The sequence below is a fragment of the Bombus vosnesenskii genome, unplaced genomic scaffold, assembly GCF_011952255.1.
Source record: "Bombus vosnesenskii isolate JDL3184/JDL3185 unplaced genomic scaffold, Bvos_JDL3184-5_v1.1 scf7180000013263, whole genome shotgun sequence".
In the NCBI taxonomy this organism is placed as follows: domain Eukaryota; kingdom Metazoa; phylum Arthropoda; class Insecta; order Hymenoptera; family Apidae; genus Bombus; species Bombus vosnesenskii.
The window spans coordinates 4,761,007-4,782,689 of NW_022882923.1; the positions used below are offsets into that span (position 1 = coordinate 4,761,007).

Genomic DNA, 21,683 nt, shown 5'->3' on the forward strand with positions numbered 1-21,683 from the left:
TTCTGATTGTACGAAATTACAGGGAATAACTGCAAATCATATAAGTGGAAAGAAAAATGTTATTTTTGTTGTTTGCTCGAGGTGTGTGGCATATGAGGGAACAGAGAATGCGCGGGGAAATAGGATTTGGTGAAACCGAGAGAAAGCTCGGGAATTTCTTGAAAAATTTGCAGATTAGAAATATCGGGAGATTTTACGTTTAAGAGCTGGAAAGTGCGAGAGGCGAAGATTGTAGACGTGGACGACTAGAAAACTTGGAAATTGATAAACTAGAGAGTCTGGAGATGGAAAATTCGGAAATTTCAAAGTACGTGATCGTCGGGAAATTTGAGGGAAAGTTTGCGAATTATAAATTCTAGACGTGGAAAACTCGAAAGTAGAAAATTTGAAACGTTGAAGATTTCGCAGCCAGGAAATGCGAAAATTGAGGGACAATAAATTTTCAAGTAAATGAAAATTTGGGAATCTAAGAATTTGATGTTTAGAATATACAAGAATCGAATATACAGAAGTTCAAATTTCGAGAGTTTGATAATCTAAAACTTACAAAATTCGAGAATTTGCAGATTCGAAAGTTGGAAAACTCCAAAATTTACAGAATTCGAGAATTGGAAAGTTGGAAAATTTATTAACTCGAAGGTCTAGAGATACAAAAATAAAACCTGGATATACCAAGGAAAACTTTTACTTTCTCATTCTACTATGCCTAATGATATAAAACTTTTTCGCTCAAATGTGTCTACTGGAAGCAAGTTTTTTCCAAAACACTTTCCTCGTAAATCACATCGAAACGTTTCCGTGATTCGCTCTACATAATCATCCTGACCATTCGGGTAACGTAATCACCAGCATTAACACACTGTCACGTCCCGCGCTGCGCACGTACCGTAACGTAGACTAAAACTACCAATAGCGCGAGTGAGCGTTCCAATTTGAAATTTAAATAAATTTTAACAATTTGTATAGAAACCAAATTCGAGCCTCACAACCCCCACGGAATAACCCGTCACATGACGACCCCCCCACGGTAGACCTAAATATAAATAAGCGTAGCAACATAGAAGATAGAGATATAATTCCTTAGTACGGAGTAGTTAATTCCTCAGTTCTGTGTGATTAGTTCCTCAGTTCTTGGTAATTAATTCCTTGGTTCTTGGCGACCAGTTCCCCAATTCTTGGCAAGTAATTTCCTTGTTCATAGCGATTAATTGTCAATTCCTTTAGCTCTTAATTTCTCAGTTCCTTTGCCTTTTAATTCTTTAATTCCTTAGTTTTTTCAGCTCTTAGTTCCTTTAGCTCTTAGTTTTTGTTCTCAGTTTTTAAGTTCTTTGGTTCTTTAGTTCTTTAGCTTTTAGTTCTTTGTTTCATTAGTTCCCAGTTCTTGTTAGTCTTGTTAATCGACGTGTTTGTATTTGTCAATTTGTAAATTATTGAAAATCTATCAAATTAAAATCTTGTAATTAATAAGAGTGAAAACGTATTGCGAACGATTGTAACTTCGAGTATTCGAAATTTCAACGACAATTCTGTCAATATCCAATTAGAATACGAATAAACATTTTTTTTGTGAAGAATATTTGTCTAATAATATAATAGGATTAAGCGAACATTTATTTTCACCAACTTTGATTCTCTCCCGTGTCAGTACTCCTGCGCGTAGCAGGTTAGCCGAAACGTGGAGTTTAATTGCCAATCGCATTAAACAACTGATAACACTACAATTTAATCTGAATTAAAAAATTAACGGCAACACAACCAAAACGAGCCAAACAAAACGTGACAACACAAACGGGTGTAACATCATTCAGCATAATGCTGCTGCCATAACTTCCTCACTTGAATCTACAAACACGTAACGGGAGCCTAAAATTCTAATTCCTCTTTTAGCTTTCAAAACCACAAGAAAGTGTTTGGTAAAAATAACGTCAAAATTATTTCTCACTTGGTGCGCGAACGAGGTCGTTTTCCGTTGAATCGCGATTGGCGGTACGGTTTCAAACGTGGTAGCCCTTGAGCTTTAATTTACGACGAGCAGCCACGAGGATCGCAGAAGCGAGCAGAGAAAAAAGGATCAAGCAATGAGAAACAGAGAAACAAAGATCTTACTCTGGCAAATTACCGATTTCAACCAACCCGAATTAAAAGTTTGAGGTTTTCATGATATACACATGGCTATGAAAAGTATTTGTAAAACATTGCATTTATTGTTACACTTCTATGCCGATTAATTAGATCTCATTTTAATATATTTCGTATCGTTCAATGGTAGTTTGATACTATCTATACTTTGTTTGATTTGATACTATACTTGAAAATTTGATACTATCAGAGTGAAATATAGAACTTAAGGGGGTGTCCTGAATTAGAATGTTCTAAAACAGCGTCTTTTTGTGATTTTTTTTAGAAGGGAAAGAAAGAAATGAAGTTATTGAATTTTGAGGTATGGTTTTATATATATTTAACGAATACAAAACAATTTTTTTTAAAGTAAAAGAAAATTATAACAGATTTCTAAGCCTATTTCATAGGCTGCAGTTTTCAATCGGCGGGAAAGATCCATCTCGTAACTCTTGACCGAAACAAAAAACCAAAAAAGGATTAAATTATCATATATTTTTCTTCTCGATGAACTAAAAAAAAAAGGCAGAAAATAGTGTGAAATTAAAAATTTTGGCGAGTTTAAAGAAGAAATGTGTTTTATACAAAGAGAAAATAAACTTTAAGGTGCTACAACAATTATTTAAATAAACTTTTTGACGAACTTTTTTAGTTCTGTTTTAGAAATTCTAATTCAGGACACGCCCTTAATAAAAAAGAGTTTCGTTAAAAAATACTGTATTTGGTATTTACAAATATTTTTTTATTCTGACGGTTGAAATCTTCAAACTTCTATTCCTAATTCTAATTGTTCATCTGAATATTTAATTTAAATCCATTCTAATACACTTGTAGAATTCTCATTCAAAAATGAGATCTCGTTTTTCTTTTTTTTTTTTTCATTTCTTCGATGTTTATATCATGCAGTTGAATTAGACTTCTCGCAGTCTATCGGAAGCTAAGCGAGGATTTAGTTTGGTCTGTCGACGACCGGAAGCGAGTATCGGTAATTAGACCAAGTCAGACGGGGTATAAATAGCGCTCAACGATTTCTTTCATGCGTTTCATCGAACAGTTGTCCAAATCTACTGCTCGGCTCTGCTTAATTGTAAAACGGTCTGGTTTTTGTTTCTCGAGGATTTTAGTATTCGTCGATGGATTTGTAGGCTTGTCGCGATAAATTACTTTAGAATTCTAGGGTGTGATGGATTAATGTTTCGTATGACTTTATAGTCTAATTTCGTTCGTGGAAGAAGAAAGAATCGTATTTCGTACGTAGCGTTTGATTTACGAAACGTATCCACATAGAAGAAGATATTCATAAAAATCACAAACTCACAAAGAATGTGAAATTTTCGAAGAAAAAGCATTTAAAAAAGCGTTCGAGAATCTTGCAGACTTAATTGTTTATAAGTTAAACAATCGGCGTATTTCGACAGAAAATTGTAATAAACGAGAATTGTTCGACTACAATTATTAAGATGTTTCATAAAATTACGTGAATCAAAAGTGAATTATAGTTTCGAGAAAATTAATGCGCGCATTAATCGCTATATCTATGTTTTATATAATTAACAAACTCTGAATTATATTCTACATAAATTAATGCATCAAATTGTAAAATATCAAGTAATTATCAATATATATATATGTGTGTGTGTGTGTGTGTGTGTGTATGTACTTCAGTACTTAGAAAATAATGTTACTCGTTAGCAAACACAATACCTTGAAACACAATATAGTCAGAACGTCGAACTTCCAATGAAACATAAGTTTTCACAGTACACACGGAGAATTAATAAATCTTGCGAGCATTCATTAGCATTTATCGTTCAAAGAAAACACCATCGATCAAGGATCCAAGAACGGATTATTCAAAGACGAACCGTGGACAGACCTAACAATCGCCAACTTAAAGCTTCAAGGACCTTTTCGTCGTGCCTCTAACTCAGGCCAATTCTACGCGATTCTAACGAACCTTCGCAAACCAACCGACCACAGAGTTCCCTTTGCTGTGGTAGAAAATCGAACAACAACGAACGGTATAATAGCAATGAAAAGTGTATACTTCTGCGGTCTGCGTGCAACATAGTGGCTAACTACACTACCATTTAAAAGTATACAAAAGGCATTTGCATATATCTGATAAGATTTATTTCAATTGGAAAATTACAGATAAATCAAACTGCAATGATTTTATTATTTATGTGCGGTAGAATATCGTGACGCGATTAAATTGGTTTTTAAAAGACAATATATGGTAATAAAGCTGGTATACGCAACTATCAAACCTCCAGGGACTGCAGTTTTATTTCATTTTCTATTTAATTAATTCAACGTAATTAATTCAATTTCTGAGTTATTAATTAAATGAACATATCGAAGATCAAGCAGTGAAACGGTGCGTAAAAATTAGGTAAAATGTAACATTGTTGGTCATTTTTTCTTCAAGATGCAAACTACGTATTGGAGAATACGTTAAAAAAGTGCACTACAGAAATCGAAGGTATGGAAAAAAGTGTCATAATTCAGAAGAAAAATAAAAATTAAACGAAACGAAGAAAACAAATCGAAGAACAAGGAAGAACGAAAATGTTGAGAAATTCGTGAATGTTCCACAAAGAATTTACGTTAAGGTACTTCATTTTACCGGTGATTTCGAAATAATCAGAAAAATATGAAAATTATGTATCTAATCTTACAATCGAACAAGATTATCTAAAACAGAGCAAACAGTACAATTTTGGTAACACAGAATTAATTAACGTCCCAATAAATTTTAAAAATTCCCGTATATCCGATATGTAAAACGAACCATAATATTGTTCCCTGATAAAAAGATTGAAAATATGCTTTATCGTGTGTGTCTGCTGTAATTTTCTATTATTAATTCATCATTAATTTGCATAGTTTTTCGATGAAATTTAAATACTGTTGCGTACAAATGGATCAAAATGTCAAGATATTTGTAAAAGGTAGTTGACCACAGTCTGGTATCTTGGAGCAACATAAACGCGCACCACGGTAATGAAAGCTAGAGAGAAGCATTACAGAGGCGGTGTGCCGAGTCTGCGGCCAAGAGGAACGACGACGACGTCGCCGAGTGAAATATAAAAGCGGCGCTCGACGTCGGCTGCTGACCTCGCCAGTCACTTAAGGTCTGGGTCAAACTATTCTTGTCGCGTACCTTTCCTAGTCCGATCCATCGATCGATCAATCTTTGTCTGCGAATTTCTGTCTGCTGGCTAACGTGCTGACACACGAGTTAGTTTCTCGCGAACGCGTGCACGCGTCTCGATTAATATCGGATATTATACTTGCGAAATGTTTCACGCTAATTTTGTGGCTTTTTGGGATAATCGTGTTTTACATCTTGTTAGGTTTTTTCGCATTTTGGATCGGAGAAAAGAGGAGAAGACACGTTCGTGAACGTAAACGCGTGTCTATTTATGGCATTATGGTTAGTTAGAAATTATTATGATTATCCTGGAAGTAAAGTGAGCTTGAAATTATTCAAATAGTTTTCAAGTGATGTAGACAAGTTTAATGTGCAATGCAGATAAAATTAAGCACGAACGTAAGAAAATTTGAAGATTTGGTAGGAAAATGCGAGAATTTGTGGAGATTGGAAATTCAAAATATGGAACTCCTCGGAGTTGGGAAACTGCAAAGTAGGGAAGATCCAAAGTTAAAATATTTCTGGATCGAACAATTCGAATCTTAGAATTAAAGAATTGAGAAATTTGAAAGAAGAATGGAGACTTTGGCAATTCTGAAATGAAAATTCGTCAGCTTGAAAATTTCAAAGCTAGGAAATTCGATACAGAGCTAAATATCTTCGAACTTTCCCTAATTTAACTCTCGCTACGATAGTGACATAAAACAATAACGTAAAAATGAAAATCACTCATAACATATCACAGAAATTAAGTAACAAATCCAATAATTTAATAGTTAAGAATTTTCTCTCAACTTCCCTTGTAATTTAAACGTATTCTTCTTCAAATGAAACTGATGACTTTTCATTGTTGTTAAAGTTCCTATTATTCGCGATCGATTCTGGCAAGGTATGAAAATTAGTAGAAAATATGAGACGAATATAGTTTCCTTATCGATTGAAAGATTGACCACATTCGGCGTATACCATTCGTATTCTCCTAACTGGAATTTACATAAAGGAATGTAGTGGAAGAATTTATGAGGATGTATCTGATGCCTGTAGTATTTTCAGTCAATCACTTATCCGCTTGTAACGCGATGCTTCTGCAATTTGCGCCAACTTGTATCGAGTCGTTGGACTTTCAAAGTTTATTCTTCAAAGTTCCGCATAACAGACACTGTTTCTTCCTTTATAAACTCGTCTGGAAGCGATCGCAATCGTTTATAGAATGTATTATTAGTTGTACATATCTGATCTTCATTAATATTCAACTAACAACTTCGATTTATGACTGTGACTTAATCAGCTTCCATCGATTATTGCCTGTGTATCGAGAATTATCGACACTTTGCATATGAGGATTTTATTGCGTGTACTTTCAATCATTCCACAAGATAATAGAAATTCTGTATGTTACACGATGCATGAACGTTTTTTTTTTTCTTTTAAATAGTCTGACTACTGTATTCGAGAACTTGCGTTATTTGATTTAAAAAATTCGTATGTTCTCGTATTTTAATTTTTAACACACGAATATATCTGTACATATAAATTTTCTAGAACAATTTATGATGCAAATTTAGATTTTTACGACCACAACTAAAAAAAAGAAAAAAAGAAAGGAAGGCTCAAGATAAATATTTGTTTTATTTACTAAATATTATGATAATCGTTACAATTTAAATATTTTACCTACTTTTGCACATTCTACGCATTCTGTGCATTATCGCATCTTTCAATTCCCCATAAATGTATAAAAATCCGCATTCCACTGATTTCATCGATAAAATACAAATTTCTTCCTCGGTCCGAATAAAATTCGATTCAGGAAGATGTTAATGGTTCGTGTAACAGTAGCAGCATCAAATACTGAGATTGAAAACGACTCGCTCGTTTATAATAGCTGTTTGCACGCCCATTTCTAAACGAAGCATAAGAAAATCGCTTAGGCAAATTCGCGAGTGAAGCGAGCCTCATAAATATCGGCGTCGCGCGAACACGCGCACACGTCACAACTTAAATCTTACACGCGCGGTCCACGGGCTTTCTTTTCGCGATCCGCTCGAGTATCATTCAATGTTCCCCAAACGACAGGCGTTCATTAAATTTCAATTCGCATGCCGTCGCCACGAATAAAATTCGAACGTGCCACGTCTGTTTTTCGCGATCCGCTGTCTGGAGTAAACACGGCCAGAATAATACTTCTAACCAGTGGAAAATTCAGGGAAATAATTTTCTTTCGAATTTACGACAAAGATGTTTTGGACAAACACATGATGTTGATCCTTGGAAATTCAGCGAAGAAATTTTGAGAAAATTACGTTTCCTTTTCTATGAAGATATCTTGATTAAAAATGCAAACTTATTGTTAGATCGTTACTAACGAAGAAATCGTTATTAGATCATTGTATTAGTAACAATGGAAGGATTACTATTATTAAACTATTATTATTTTATTTTTATTTTCATTATAATTAATAATTATTATTTTTATTTTATCGTCATACGTTATTTCCTATTAAATCCTATCGTAATTAGTATCTTCACTATAATCTTCAATTTGAATACCTTCGAGTTATTGGCAATGGTATTATTTATAATTAAAAGTGCGTAAGAATTTCTACAGCTAGCTACAAGCTACTTATCTCGATGCATACGAAATTTTCCATGGACATTGCGCCTCTTGATCATTCTCAATTGAAAGAAGCGCCCAACAGTCTGACCTTGAAGGAATTCTGACCTGGCACCGTTCGACATTTTCTCGAATAGTATGCAAAAAGGCGATCCTATCCAGTTACAAGACGAAACATCCCGTGATTGCAAAAGACAGTAACATAAAGCATACATCGTTGTGTCTACATTAGGATAAAAGAATATTTAACTAATCGTTAAAGAAAAATTAATTTATCAGTATCAAAAAATAAATAAATAAACAAGTAAATATAGAAAACATAGAATATGTAATTTCAATCTTGTGAAATTTCAGAGGCATAAAATTCATATTAAGAATTTCTAAGTTACTTTATTTCTCTCTCTCTTTCTCTCTATCTCTCTATCTCTTTTATTACAGTCTTGACTTAGTTTTAATAATTTTTAATTTCATAACATGTTTTCAAAGAAAATGTTAAAGATGGTAATAAATTTCCTCGAGTCTTTTGAAAGGAATAGCATAAGCATAGTTACAAGAAGAGATTATTTGAACATATAAATATTAATAGAAATTTTTTCCTTTCCTTTATGTGTCTACATAGTTGTGCGTCTGGAGTTACGTCTAGATGATTTAATCCAGTCAGTGTGCTATTTTTATACATCGCTGAATATTTACACAGGATGGACTGAGAAAAATGACTATTTTAAATATGTTCGAAATTACGGAAATAAGGACAATAAATTGTATTTGCTACCAAAAACGATTATTCATATAACTAACTTGAATTCGAAGATTTTTTAATACTGAAAAGATGGCGTTAACGACACGTATTACGAAATTATTTATAATCGTTTTAAATGTCAATTACGTGTATCTTTTTCTCAAGTGAAAAAAAAGATACATAAAAAGACAGTAACGCGCATCCTACGACAGTAGCGAGGAACTTTAAAAATAACCAAGACACCGGTCTGGACCTTAATACACAAGCTCTCTTAGATATCGTACTGTTCCCTTATCGTGCGTTAACCCTGGCGCCAGATTAAACTGTCATCAAGATCTGTGAATTATACTTCGATTTCAATTTTAATTCTAAGGACATTTTTTTGCTAATTAATCAACGACTATTTATTATTAATATGCAGTTGTCCATTTATGATAAACCTCTTACGGTTTACCATAACTTTGAAATTATATGCGGATACATTTCTCTTATCATCGTAATTTAAAACAATAGTTAGATAGATAAGAAAATCATTTTCATTCGAATATGATTCATATTGTGATACGTATCTTGTAACTTCTATGTACACACCTTGATTGAAATTTTACTATAGCCTACGTATACGACGTATAGCTATTACGAGATATAATCAGAATAGTTAGGTCTCATTACGCTAACAGTGAAATATTAAGAAATTCTTCGTAACACACACAACATATCCGTAACAGTTTTCTATGGCAAACGTTGAAATACCTTCGCGAATCACCGTAAGTAGATTGAACCGGCAGAAATGTACAAGCGGAAAGAGGGTGATACTACGCAAAAAAAGAAGTCGAAAATATAGAATAAAAATTTTTCTTTTAATTTTTTTTTTAATTTTTCCATCGAGACAACGATCTACAGCGAGATCCGTTATAACGAGACGTGATAAAGTGCACGCGTACCGAGCGAAAATTCAAAGTCGATTTTCTCGAAAACAAAGCCTCAAACGAAAAATTTTTATTCTATATTTTCGACTTCTTTTTTCGCGTAGAATCACCCCCTTTCCGCTTGTACCACCAGTTACCAACCACCCTGTATATTTATATTACATTACGTGTATATTCATATACTAAAAATACTTAATTAAACTAATTAAAATTTCAGTCAACTAACAAATAGACTTTAGATTTCTTTAAACGAAATTCTATTATATTTTATTATATTATAATTGAAATATATTTAACAAAAGAAATGGGATTGTAATAAGTGGAACTCAGGTAAAATTCCACCATGCAAAACCTGTAACATATCCAAATGGTGTCAGACTTTTGCACAGTGCTGTAGGATCGTTTGCAATGGAGGAAGAGGAAGGAACAGAAGGAACACCGATCACGAATCGTCTTGCTAGACGATATTAACGAATTCAGAACGGACACGTTCGGATCTTAGATCGGCGACAGAGTGTCACGTTACTTCGCAATGCTTCGGAATGCAAAATCGCGACGTTCGGACGAGTAGGTCTCGTTGCTTACGAAGGCCTCTCTCGTCGCGTAGTGTCGAAACACCATGATCCAACCTGAGGAACCGGAGAACCGGCACACAGTGCATCGAATTCGCACGCCGCTGCGTTTTCCAAGATTTTACGTGAAGTCATTTTTGCACTTTGCAACTTTTATATCTCGTACACACGTAGAAGAAAACACTAAGCGAAGTTTCACGAAAAGCGAAACTGGAAATTTGACCGTCGAAAATTTCATTCCACATTCGTGCATCCGATTAACAAATAATTATTATTAATTTATAATTAAGTTTCCCGATAAACGATTTTCCTCTTTTTTAAATCTTCCTTCGATTCTATCAAATTCTCTCTTATCGGATCAACGAAAATATCGCGGCAGTTGAACTACAATTTCGGTAAATAAAATATTCGCAACATAGTAAACTGCTGTTTCTGAATAAAAATCGATATACATGTTCGTTGAAAAGATTGCATTTGTTTGTTCTAAATAAACATTAATCGCTGGTAAAATGAACGGTATAAGGAATAATTTCGTGACTTAGCGTATGTAGGATATTGCGAACTGAAAATAAATGTCTGGGAAAGAAGACTGGAATTGCAGTAACAGCAATGAATGAGAAGCAAAACAATCAAGAATTACCAGGAAGTGGAGATGGGCTTAAAGGACGGCGAAAACCAAAGCTGGTTTCAAAATAACTACGCTTATCCCGAATTTATTTGCCGCTGCTTGGCATATTTTTCCGTTTATCTTAAGAACATCCGCGCATAAATTCACGCGACCAACAGGTCGGAAGATAATCATTGCAGATAATGTTTTATCGATCGGTCTTATAAGGGAACGTGAAAGACTTGTTATCCTTCGTTTTAGAAAAAATTTTCGAAGCACGGGACACGGTGTTACATTCGACGTGAAACAAATTACAGGAAAATTGAGTCGCCTATATGTAATTTATCGGCATTCATAAATATCACCGCTGGGCAAATTGTATTTTTTTAATCGAAGTTCCTGTTATAAATCACAACGCTCTTCCAATCGAATTTGTATCATTTACGGTACTCGTTGGTTCCACGTTGAAAATCTAATTAATAATCCGTTATACTCATAAGATAAAAGCTTCCATTAATTTGAGAATAATTTATTTAGCGAAACTGTGTATCGGGAAAATTAGAGAACTTGTTAACTTGTAATCTGTATTCTTATAGAACAGTCCGGAATTTCGTGACTCTTTTAAATTACTGAAACAATTTTAATAAAATTTTAACCGAATATTCTACTTGCAGCGTTTCTTTATAAATACTTTAGGGATATAGCTATACGAAGAGTAAAAAAGGTTGAGAAACCAAGAAATGGTAATTTTTATTCTCCCAATGTAAGTATCATTATTCGTGTTTTTGATAAATTCAGTAAATCTTAGTAGGAAACGTAAGAAAATTTTGTCAAACTTGCGTTTCTACGTCCTAAAAACGGTAAAATTTGGACGTAAATGACGCAATAATTGTTCAACAATCGTAGCTTAAATTTTGTTACAATAATAGGACTTGAGTTTCAATGTAAAAATTTATTCACTTCTGACGAATATGAAGGAAATAATTTTATTTTTCTTGAATATCTTTTAAATACTAAAAAGAAGACAGTTTCCAGAGTATCGAAACGTTCGTAAAAGGCGATCGAAACTATTTTCAGAGAAACAGGAGGATTACTCATTGACAACTTGTTTATCGAGTGCAAGGAAAAAAGATAAAGAAACTGGAATGTGACAAAATGACACGTGATTTCTCTTTTGAAAACGCGGCGGCCAACTTCCGCTTGTTATTATCGATTTTTAATTAAGTTCGGTGCTCGATTATAAGAAGCCGCAAAGCTCGTTTAACCTTTATTTACGGCCTTCGATGTTCATGCATGAGAATGCAACTAATTTACAAGCAGTGTCGCCGAAACGAAAAGAAAATTTACGAGACGGAGAAAGAGAAATAATGATTTTTACGGAATGAACCTGTTCGTAAAACGACAGTATCAGCTATGATTTTCGTCTTTTTAAATAATTAATTTCCAATTCTTGAAACAACTCTTTCTAAATGCGTATACAAATTTATCTGAAGATAGGTCATTATGAAGTAAAAAACGAATGGAAATTCTACTATCTTGCGAATATCCTCTACTTTTATTCGATTTCTTTCGTGTGTTTGATCGAAGAAATATTAACCGATAAGTGTTGAAGTCAAATAAAAGAATATAAACTTGTAGACCAGAAATATTTCTGGTAACATGATATTAATTGAAAAGATCTGCGATTATAAAAGATATTTAAAAACGTTTGAAGTATGGCAAAATAGATATTAGTCTTATGTTATTGATGTAACATTCGGAAAAAATATACAAAATTGCTTGAACTTATAAATAAAATAAGAGAAGAAACGAAAGGATCTTGCGCGTTATTCGTGTATTCATATATTCGTTAATCGTTTCATTAATTAAATAATTTTTATATCAGCAACGTGACATCAGTCGAAAAATATCGCAATTAATATGAAATGTAAAACGTTACACGACACAGGAAAAAAAAAACAAAAAATGAATCTTATTTTTATGTAATCTTTTTTCATTTAGGAATATAAATAAATTCAAATTAATGCAATTAATATTTTAGTGAGGAGGTAGATAGGATTTTTTTAAATGACGACTGGAAAATTAGAGATTTACGTGATATATGTGATTTCTATGCAATTCTGTACTCGTGAAGAGAGATGTTATATCGTTCTGCTTCGCGTAACCTTTTCATAAAGTTCGTGTAACCTATGATACACGAACTGATCTGATAAAACGTTTGTTTCGCTACTACCGAAAAGTTAGAATTGGCGCCGAATAATCTGATGTTTACGAAGTTATTTTACAACTAATTTATTTGGATTCTCATAAATAATTCGACGATATGGTAACTCCGAGTGCTGTTAAAATCATTCGGCTCTTAAATATCTTATTTGAAGAGTGTACGTAAAACAAAAAGACTACAATTTTGCAATTGCAAGAAAATTATTTTTCTCTTTTAATAAATACAAGTTTAATTTAGAACAAAATTGATTAAAAAGTTTCGACTACAGATTAATGCGCTTTTTACATTAGATAATTGATGAAAAGTCAAGGTATTTCATTATCCGAAAGAATTACTTGAGACGGATTTACTTGTTAAATAAGATTGCACAAAAATCATAAAATGCAGAGTAGAAAATTGAAAGTAATATTTTAATACGAATCACTATACTTTTTATCAAACTTTGTATATTGGGAGAGTAGCGGTATGTGTATCTGAATGAATAAAAATGGAAAAATTCTAATAAAAAAAATATCTGAAAGTAAGAAAAATAAAATTATAGATATTACGTTAAACAGAACTATGTTTGAATACGGAAAAATATTTTTTTATCGAATATTATTCGAACCTCCAACTACGACATACGCAGAAAATGACGAATATTTAAGGAAATAATTAAAATTCCGAATAGAAGCATTCGCAATATAATAAAATATAATCCAATAGAAAGCAAAAATAAAATTAAGACGAAAGAAAAAGAAAGGATTATTTATTTGAACTTTAATTCAACTACTGGCGAAATTTGTCCAAACCAAAGAAACAGAGTTTCTCGAGTCACGATGTGCATGTAAAATTTTACTGAATGAGCGATAAATAGCTATCTGGCTCTCGTGTTTCGTATATCATCATTGACCTTTCCTTTAACGTGGCAGACAACTTGCGGCGTTGGCGAAATTTAGAAAAAAGCACACACAAGAAAATGAGAGTTTACAAAGACATCGTACGCACGACGAATACCAGCACGAAAATAACACGAACGAAAACAGACTTAACCCAACCATCTCGTTGAATGTCTCCCTTATTTTTTCGGGATACCACGAAGCGTCTAAATAAAAAGGAGAAAATAAGATCGATCGATTCGCGGGCAACCTTGGTCTCTAACATCTTGCAGGCATGATTCAGCGATAAAAATTCTATTACCCAATCCATGGGATTTAAATACTAACGAACGAGAGAACGTGAATACCTGGCGATAGATACTGAATTTGGTAGATAAGGCAATGAATAAATTAAATATTAGATATTAGATAATAGATAATTGATTCTTATTTCAGTGATTCATAGCAGTTTCGGTTAAATTTCTTAATTTTAGTTTATATTCGGTATTTTATATTATAGACACGACCAGTGACATTTAAGAAGTGTAATAACAATTAAAATTAAATGCATAAAATATAATTTGAAATTAAATTGCCTACATATCTCTAAAAAAAAATCTAAATTTAATCAAAATTATCGTAGTCGCCTGTAACTTAACAATATCAGCTGAGGGTTAAAAATTAAACATTGAATATTAAATGAATAAGTTCGTTGGAAGAAATCTGAAATGAAATAGATCGAATTTAAAGAAATGACTTAGATGTACGTTATGCAAAATATTGAATGAAACACTTTAAGAATGTTCTTCATTGTGCCTTAAATACTATATGAGAATTTCTGCGGATTTCTGCGGATTTCTACGTTGAATCGAGCTGCGTAAACATTGACTAAGCCAATTTCATCGTAATATTCACGTTGTGTGCTGAGAAACACGTGGAAAAAAATTCGCAACGGAAAGAGAAATTTTTGTATATTAAAATCGCTGCTTTAAAACGCAAATGCAAGTTACATACAAGTTTTATAATTTTTTATCGATCATTTATTTATCTATGTTATCTTTCATTTCTGTCTATGTGCAATGAAACTGAATCTTTTCATAGAGAAAATTGCCTCGTTACTGGAAAATATAAAATTTTAACATTCCGAAAACAGAATAACTAAAACTTATTGTTCGCGCGTTTCATCACAGAAACACGATTATTTTCAGAGAGATAACTTAATCGGCATATTTATTAATTCCCGAATTTACCAAAATAACCGTGATATTTTATGTTTCTTGAAAAAGAATTTTCTAAAAAGCTGTCATCCTTCTGGAATAACCGCTTTCGCTATCGAAAATTTAATCGTACAAATATCAAGCAATAAATTGTAATACATATGTAGTGTGAAAATGCCTTAGAATAGTCTACGTCGAGAAAAAAGAGACTAACATATATAACAGCGTACTTAAAGAAATTCAAATATTCGCGCTCTTAAATTTGCGCGCCAAAAGCGATACGATGCTTTGACTGTCAATGTCAATGGAACGAAGAAAATTTATGATCGCCTGAGCCTAGCGCGGTGTACTAAAAAGAAAGAAAAATATAAATATTACATAAGGTCGCGTCGTGATAACGAAGCCCCGAATCTAACCATTTCTTTGTGCGTATACTTTAACAACCATTCTTAAAAATCATTGACACGATTGCATACATAATTCGCGTCGATCAAGTTGCTCAATGTGTGAAACAATCCTCCACTTACCTCCTACTACGCGAAGAAATTATCATATCATGTAAAACGCTTTTACTTTTTCAATCTCCGTTTATCGACACTTTACATTTGTTTCCTTCAGCTGATACCACGACTGTTTAAAAACTCCGCCAATGGAATCTCACTCATTACCGAAGATATTGTCAACAAACAAATAATATACGATCCTTTCCACGAATTTCAACTGAATACGTTACACTTCACAATGATAAAAACGGCCATTAAACCTCGAAAACGCAATTTTGCAACGATACTACGTAACTCGAATAATTGAAGTTGATCGATAGCAATATCGCGACTTTTCACGCTACCGGCGACCAATTGGAGCATCTCCCTCCAAAATCTCATGAAGGAACCGCGAACTCTATCGTCAATGGCAGTTTTCACACCATTCGACTTTTCGAATAAAAATCACATCAGAACTTTTAAGTTTCTAGCTTAAGTTTTAATTTCAATTTTGTAATTTTGTAAATGCAACTAAAGAAATAGATTCTAAATAGAAATTTGTATCTCTTAGTTGATATTATAACCTACAATGTATTTACTGTGAATATTGCAATATTACTGTACTTTAGATATTTTATATATTTTTGCTTATTATATGTATTCTGTACATTCTTACATCTTTAATTTAATTCAAGAAACTCAAAATTACAGATTTCCCATAAACGCATAAACATCATAGTCCAAGGTTAACTTCTCTATCGTGTCAATCTATCACGAAAGAATCTCTGTAAACTACTATAAGGCATATACATAACGTATTACAGAAAGAGCCGGTATTATCGAGCGATCGACTGATCCACGTGTTTCTCGACGAGCACCTGCTATAGAAATGAACCTACCTTTGAATCCGCGATCGGTGTTCCAAGGATCGATATCGATTGCCCAGAACCACAGAATCTTCTCTGACACTTATCGACGTCGCACCGTGATAATTCAACGGGGAATTCGAAGGTAGTACAGGAAGAACCATGGACGAAAACGCGTGTGAAGAACGAAGCGGCAGATCGTGTGTCAAGGATGACGATGGATGAAGAAGTGGAGTGAAAACACGCGACACGAGCCGCTAGCACGCACTAACTGAACTGAAAGCGAACAGACCTCTGGTATCGGGCAGCTATCCCCACCACGTCTCGGTTCGGTTCCAATACAATTGTGCCCGTTTGTACGAGATTCAACATTTACATCGAATGTTGTTTTAGCCCATATCGATCATTTTTCTTCGTGGCAATAATTTTAAACAAATTTCACGACATGGGACTTTTTGATCGATAGATGCTTTTTCAGTGAATCATAGATGAAATGGGAATGAAATTAGAAAATTTCAACAAGTATAAAGGAATTTCTGGAAAAAATTAAGATTACGCTATAGAATCATAGTATATGACAAAAGATTAGTTACATGGAGATAATAATCATCATATAGGACTGGCACAACTAAGATCGGTATTATACATATGTATAGTGGCTACGAAAAGTACATACACACCCTTGGCACATACCCTTATTTTCCAATGAGACATTTCATTTTCATATTTCTTATAGTCATATGAAAATATTATTAAATAATATAAAATTGAATATATTCGGGTCCAGTTAATTAGTAAATGTTATATAATCTTTATATGGTGTGCCAATTATATTTTTTAAGTTTCATCTTTATGCTCCGATTAGATTATCATTTTGTATATATCACAACAATAATGTATTTTTAATAAACAGAAAAGCATAAGACTGAAACAAACTTAAATGTAGGTAACAAAGAAAAGAAAAGGAAATTAGATGTGAAATATGATAATTTGATAAAGAAATCTCTAATTAGAATATTTATTAGGATAAGCTTATTTTTATTGGAAATGCTTAATTTTACTTCTAAAAATTCATGCTGTATTTGATGTAATACACACAACAGAATCGCTAAGTATAGATATAAGGATACAGAGATATAGAGATATACATAGAAATATAAAAATATGTTAATTGAAAACGGTTTTCAAGCTGTGGAACCGTTAAGCGATTTATTGTCGAGAAAGAACACCTGTAACTGTTTAGCTTCTTTATATGTCAAATGTTACCACTATGCAGCAGAATAAAATCCTTGTTCTGTACATGGTAAATATATAGCAATCACCTGCAACAGGTGTATTACGATTTCCTTGCAGTCCTTGTTATAGTATTAAGTCGGAAATACGTACGTATAAGAAGTGAAACTTGCATAATGATTATGTACGATATATTTATTAATTACTTTAATAAAAGATATATATTCAGACAATATTTATATTTTGATACGAAGAAATAGAAGCTGCTATTATATTATATAATGCGCGAAGTAAGAGAGAAAAAGGTATGAAAATCGACTGTAATGTTATAAGTAAAATGAGCCAAAAATTGGTAAGCCTATTAAAATAAATATAAAATAATAAAATATAAAAATGTCTAATAGTATGGATGAATATGCATAAATTATTCTTCTTACACATAGTAGTCTTGTTAATATGCTTATAACCAGGACACTTCATCAGAAACATTGTGAAGCAACAGAAAAGCGTGAAGGTCCGATCGAGTGGTGTTGAGATCGTTATCGAGTCGAAATGGATTAATATATCATGGATAATCGATCATCAGAGAAAAATATCATTTCTAATGTTAAACTTGTCTCTTTTCATTCTTTCAATTTTCCTGCATTTTAATGTTACTTAATTTATTTCATAGAAGATGATATCATATGTCAAATATTATATTACAGTTCTTGACATCTTTTTGTTGAAAATAAAATTTCATAGGTAATTTTATGATTACGAGTAAAATTTGTCTTCACAACAATAGGATCATTATTTTTTAAACATATTTATTATTTTAAATCACCCTATAATTACATTATTAAATATTATATAATATAAGAGAAATATATAACGTATTTCGTACAATTTACGAACGTCGTAAGAAAACATCAAATTTATTAACAATATCTTTATCAGTAAATGTAAGAAGTAACTTTCAAGATTTCGATTATCTTTGGCAATATTGCAAAATTTAAATAAATTACATATTTAATAAAGATATTTAATGCATAATTTTATTCGTATAAAATTTATCTAAAATCCAAAAATTCGTAAAATATTACAGTATATTAGAATAAAAATATCACAGGCTTAAATAGAATATTTAAATATTTAAAAATCTGTATTTAAAAGTTTGAATTTGAGTCTGTAAATTATTTTTATCGTAATCAAACAAAAATTCTGTATATTCTATACACTTTTTACAACCTATATACATGTATAATATATTCATATTTTGCCATATGCATCACAAATTTTATAATATAACTTAAAAATTAACGAATCGAGTTAACAACGATAGTATTTTTGCATATATTTCTAAGATCTTTTATAATCAAGTGCCAAAAAATCTTCAGTAAAATAATAGAAAATGTAACAATTTACTATTATCAGTAATATGGTATTACTTGTGTCATTAATAATATATTAATATCCTATAATAAAATTTAATTCTGGCTTATTTTTTATTTGGTTCGTATGTATGTATATAAGTACATACATTGACTACATATGCAATCGTCTGTCGGACATGCATATATACATACTTTGTCAGGCTTCGTGCCTATCTGTACCGACACGCTTCTCTACTATACCGACTGTTAACTTTATCGTCCACTCTATAACCCGCCCTCTCAATGTGTTTGCCCGCAACATTAACTGGACACATTTAGTTTCTATACCTCGTCAGATAAGGAGCCCAGAGTAAAAATTGTAAAAGTTCTTTTTAAGAGAAAACTCTATTTTTCCGATAATAAACCTAATTCAAACATAATTAACGCTAATCAAAACCAGTCAAACTTGTTGTTAGTTAAGTCTACCAATAGTACGCACCAGTATAAAATAATTATATATGCTATATATATGTAAGGACATTCAATTCGCGTGGGAGCTCATTCTTTTGATCTGCGGTACCGTATAGATCGAAACAGAACTTTCATTTACTTATTAATAACTAGATTATAATAGTTACTCTATTCATTTATAACAATCTACTCTTAATCTAATTACTCCATTAATTTTTTACAATTATACTATTAATTTATAATAGTTACACCGTTTCACTATAATAGTACAGTTATTTTCATCATAAACTGACACTTGATAAAAATTAGCACAGTTCTAAGTCAAAAACTAGTACCACAGAAGCGTAAATTTAGCTTTAGCTTATAAAAATGAGTGAAAGTATAAAAATCATTACTGTAATAAATTGTTGAAGGCGTCAATTTACAATAAAAATTAAAAAATTATTAAATTCGATTGTGTTATAACGGTAGAACCAACGTTCAAGATATCAAAAACCGTTATCAGTCGATTGACATTTCGGTGCAATGTCAAATACATCTCAGTGGTTTATAAGAAACACGCTTCTCGCGCGCGAGCTCATTTGCCTTACACCACCCGAACCGTAAAGAACGAAGAACTGTTACGAATAAAATTATCAATTTATAACGTTTAAACTGTTAAAAAATAACATTTAACTGATTAATATATAACATTTAAACTATTAATAAACATTTAACCCATTAATATATAACATTAAAACTATTAATTAACAACATTTAAGGCATTAATTTATAACATTTAAACTATTAACTAACAACATTTAAGCATTAATTAGAAACATTAAAGCCATTAATTAACAACATTTAACCCATTAATATATAACATTAAAATTATTAATTAATAACATTTAAACCATTAATTTATAGCATTTAAACTATTAAATAACAACATTTAACTCATTAATTTAAAGCATTTAAACTATTAAATAACAACATGTAGACTATAAACTAACAACATTTAAACTATTAATTTATAATATCTAAACTATTATTTTATACCATTTATGTCATTAATCAGCAACATGTAAACTATTAATTAACAACATTTAAACTATTATTTTATAACATTTAAACTATTTGTTTATAACATTTGAATCATTAATTAACAACATTTGGGCCATTAATTAACAATATTTAAGCCATTAATTAACACCATTTTAACTATTAATTAACAACATTTAAGCTATAAATTAATAACATTAAAGCTATAAATTTATAACATTTAAACCATTAATTTATAACATTTTCGTATTCTAATAACGAACATTCACAGTATACATTCTAATAACAAACAGTATAATTAGTGCAAACGATTGCATTGCATTTACGGTATTCGCAAGCATTTGTTCGCTATCGGAAAATATCTCAAAATTTTCAATTAATATTTTTTATACTTGTTCCAATTCCAATAATGTTTAAATTTAAAGAAAATAGCTGTATTTTTTAAATAAACGTTGGATAGGAAAAAGAAGAAAATTGTCGAAACGATGTTTCGTTCCTTTCCCACCTGGACAACACACCACCCACTCAGCCCTTAAACAACTTCATTTTCAGTTAATATTTGTGACCGCGCGCAATGCGGTTTGTAGAGTCAGTGTTTGCTACGCAATAGTTTCTTTTCAATATTTTAAAATCAGGATAGTTTTAATTAAATTCGATCGAATAATCGCACGCGAAAGTAATAAAATTTTAGCAAAGAAATTCGTACGCTATATTGGAGTACTTGTTCGCGGATTATAATTTTAGCAGTCGCGGAAAAGTGGTCATATTTTATATATTTTTGAGCATTCGTTTTCGGTATTAGAGTCAGTGCATCTCTCAAGAGGATAAGAAAAAGCCTCTCTAGGAGCTGAAAGATGTAAGTAGTTTGATATATCGTATTTCAATTTGTTCACTTCTTTGTATTTTGTTTGAATTATTGTTATTTAGAAAATAAATGTGATCGAAGTGTTAAAGTGTTAATATTCAATTACAATAAAATTGTCTCTAATATGCATCGAAAATCACTGAATTCCCAATTCCTTCATTTCAAACTTTTATATCAGTTTCATTTTGCTACATACTTATTGCGGTTTATTGGAATTTCAGTCTTTATCGTTACTAAAGTTACAAATTAAATAATCTTCCATTTTTCATTATCTACAAATTTCAAATAATCAGTTTGTTAATAAACTACATATATTAATATCTCCGAGTATTACTT

The 21,683-nt window shown here is 31.7% G+C and overlaps 1 protein-coding gene across 3 annotated transcripts in view; it reads right to left on the reverse strand.

The window, feature by feature from the left end:
- The window catches only part of LOC117232198 (A disintegrin and metalloproteinase with thrombospondin motifs gon-1), a 182,356-nt gene extending 165,699 nt beyond the window's left edge, over positions 1-16,657 (reverse strand). For all 3 annotated transcript variants that reach the window (XM_033491421.1, XM_033491431.1, XM_033491413.1), the window contains exon 1: positions 16,416-16,657. The gene's annotated coding sequence lies outside the window, so the exon portion shown is untranslated. The remainder of the gene's footprint in view (positions 1-16,415) is intronic.
- Between the last annotated feature and the right edge of the window lie 5,026 nt (positions 16,658-21,683).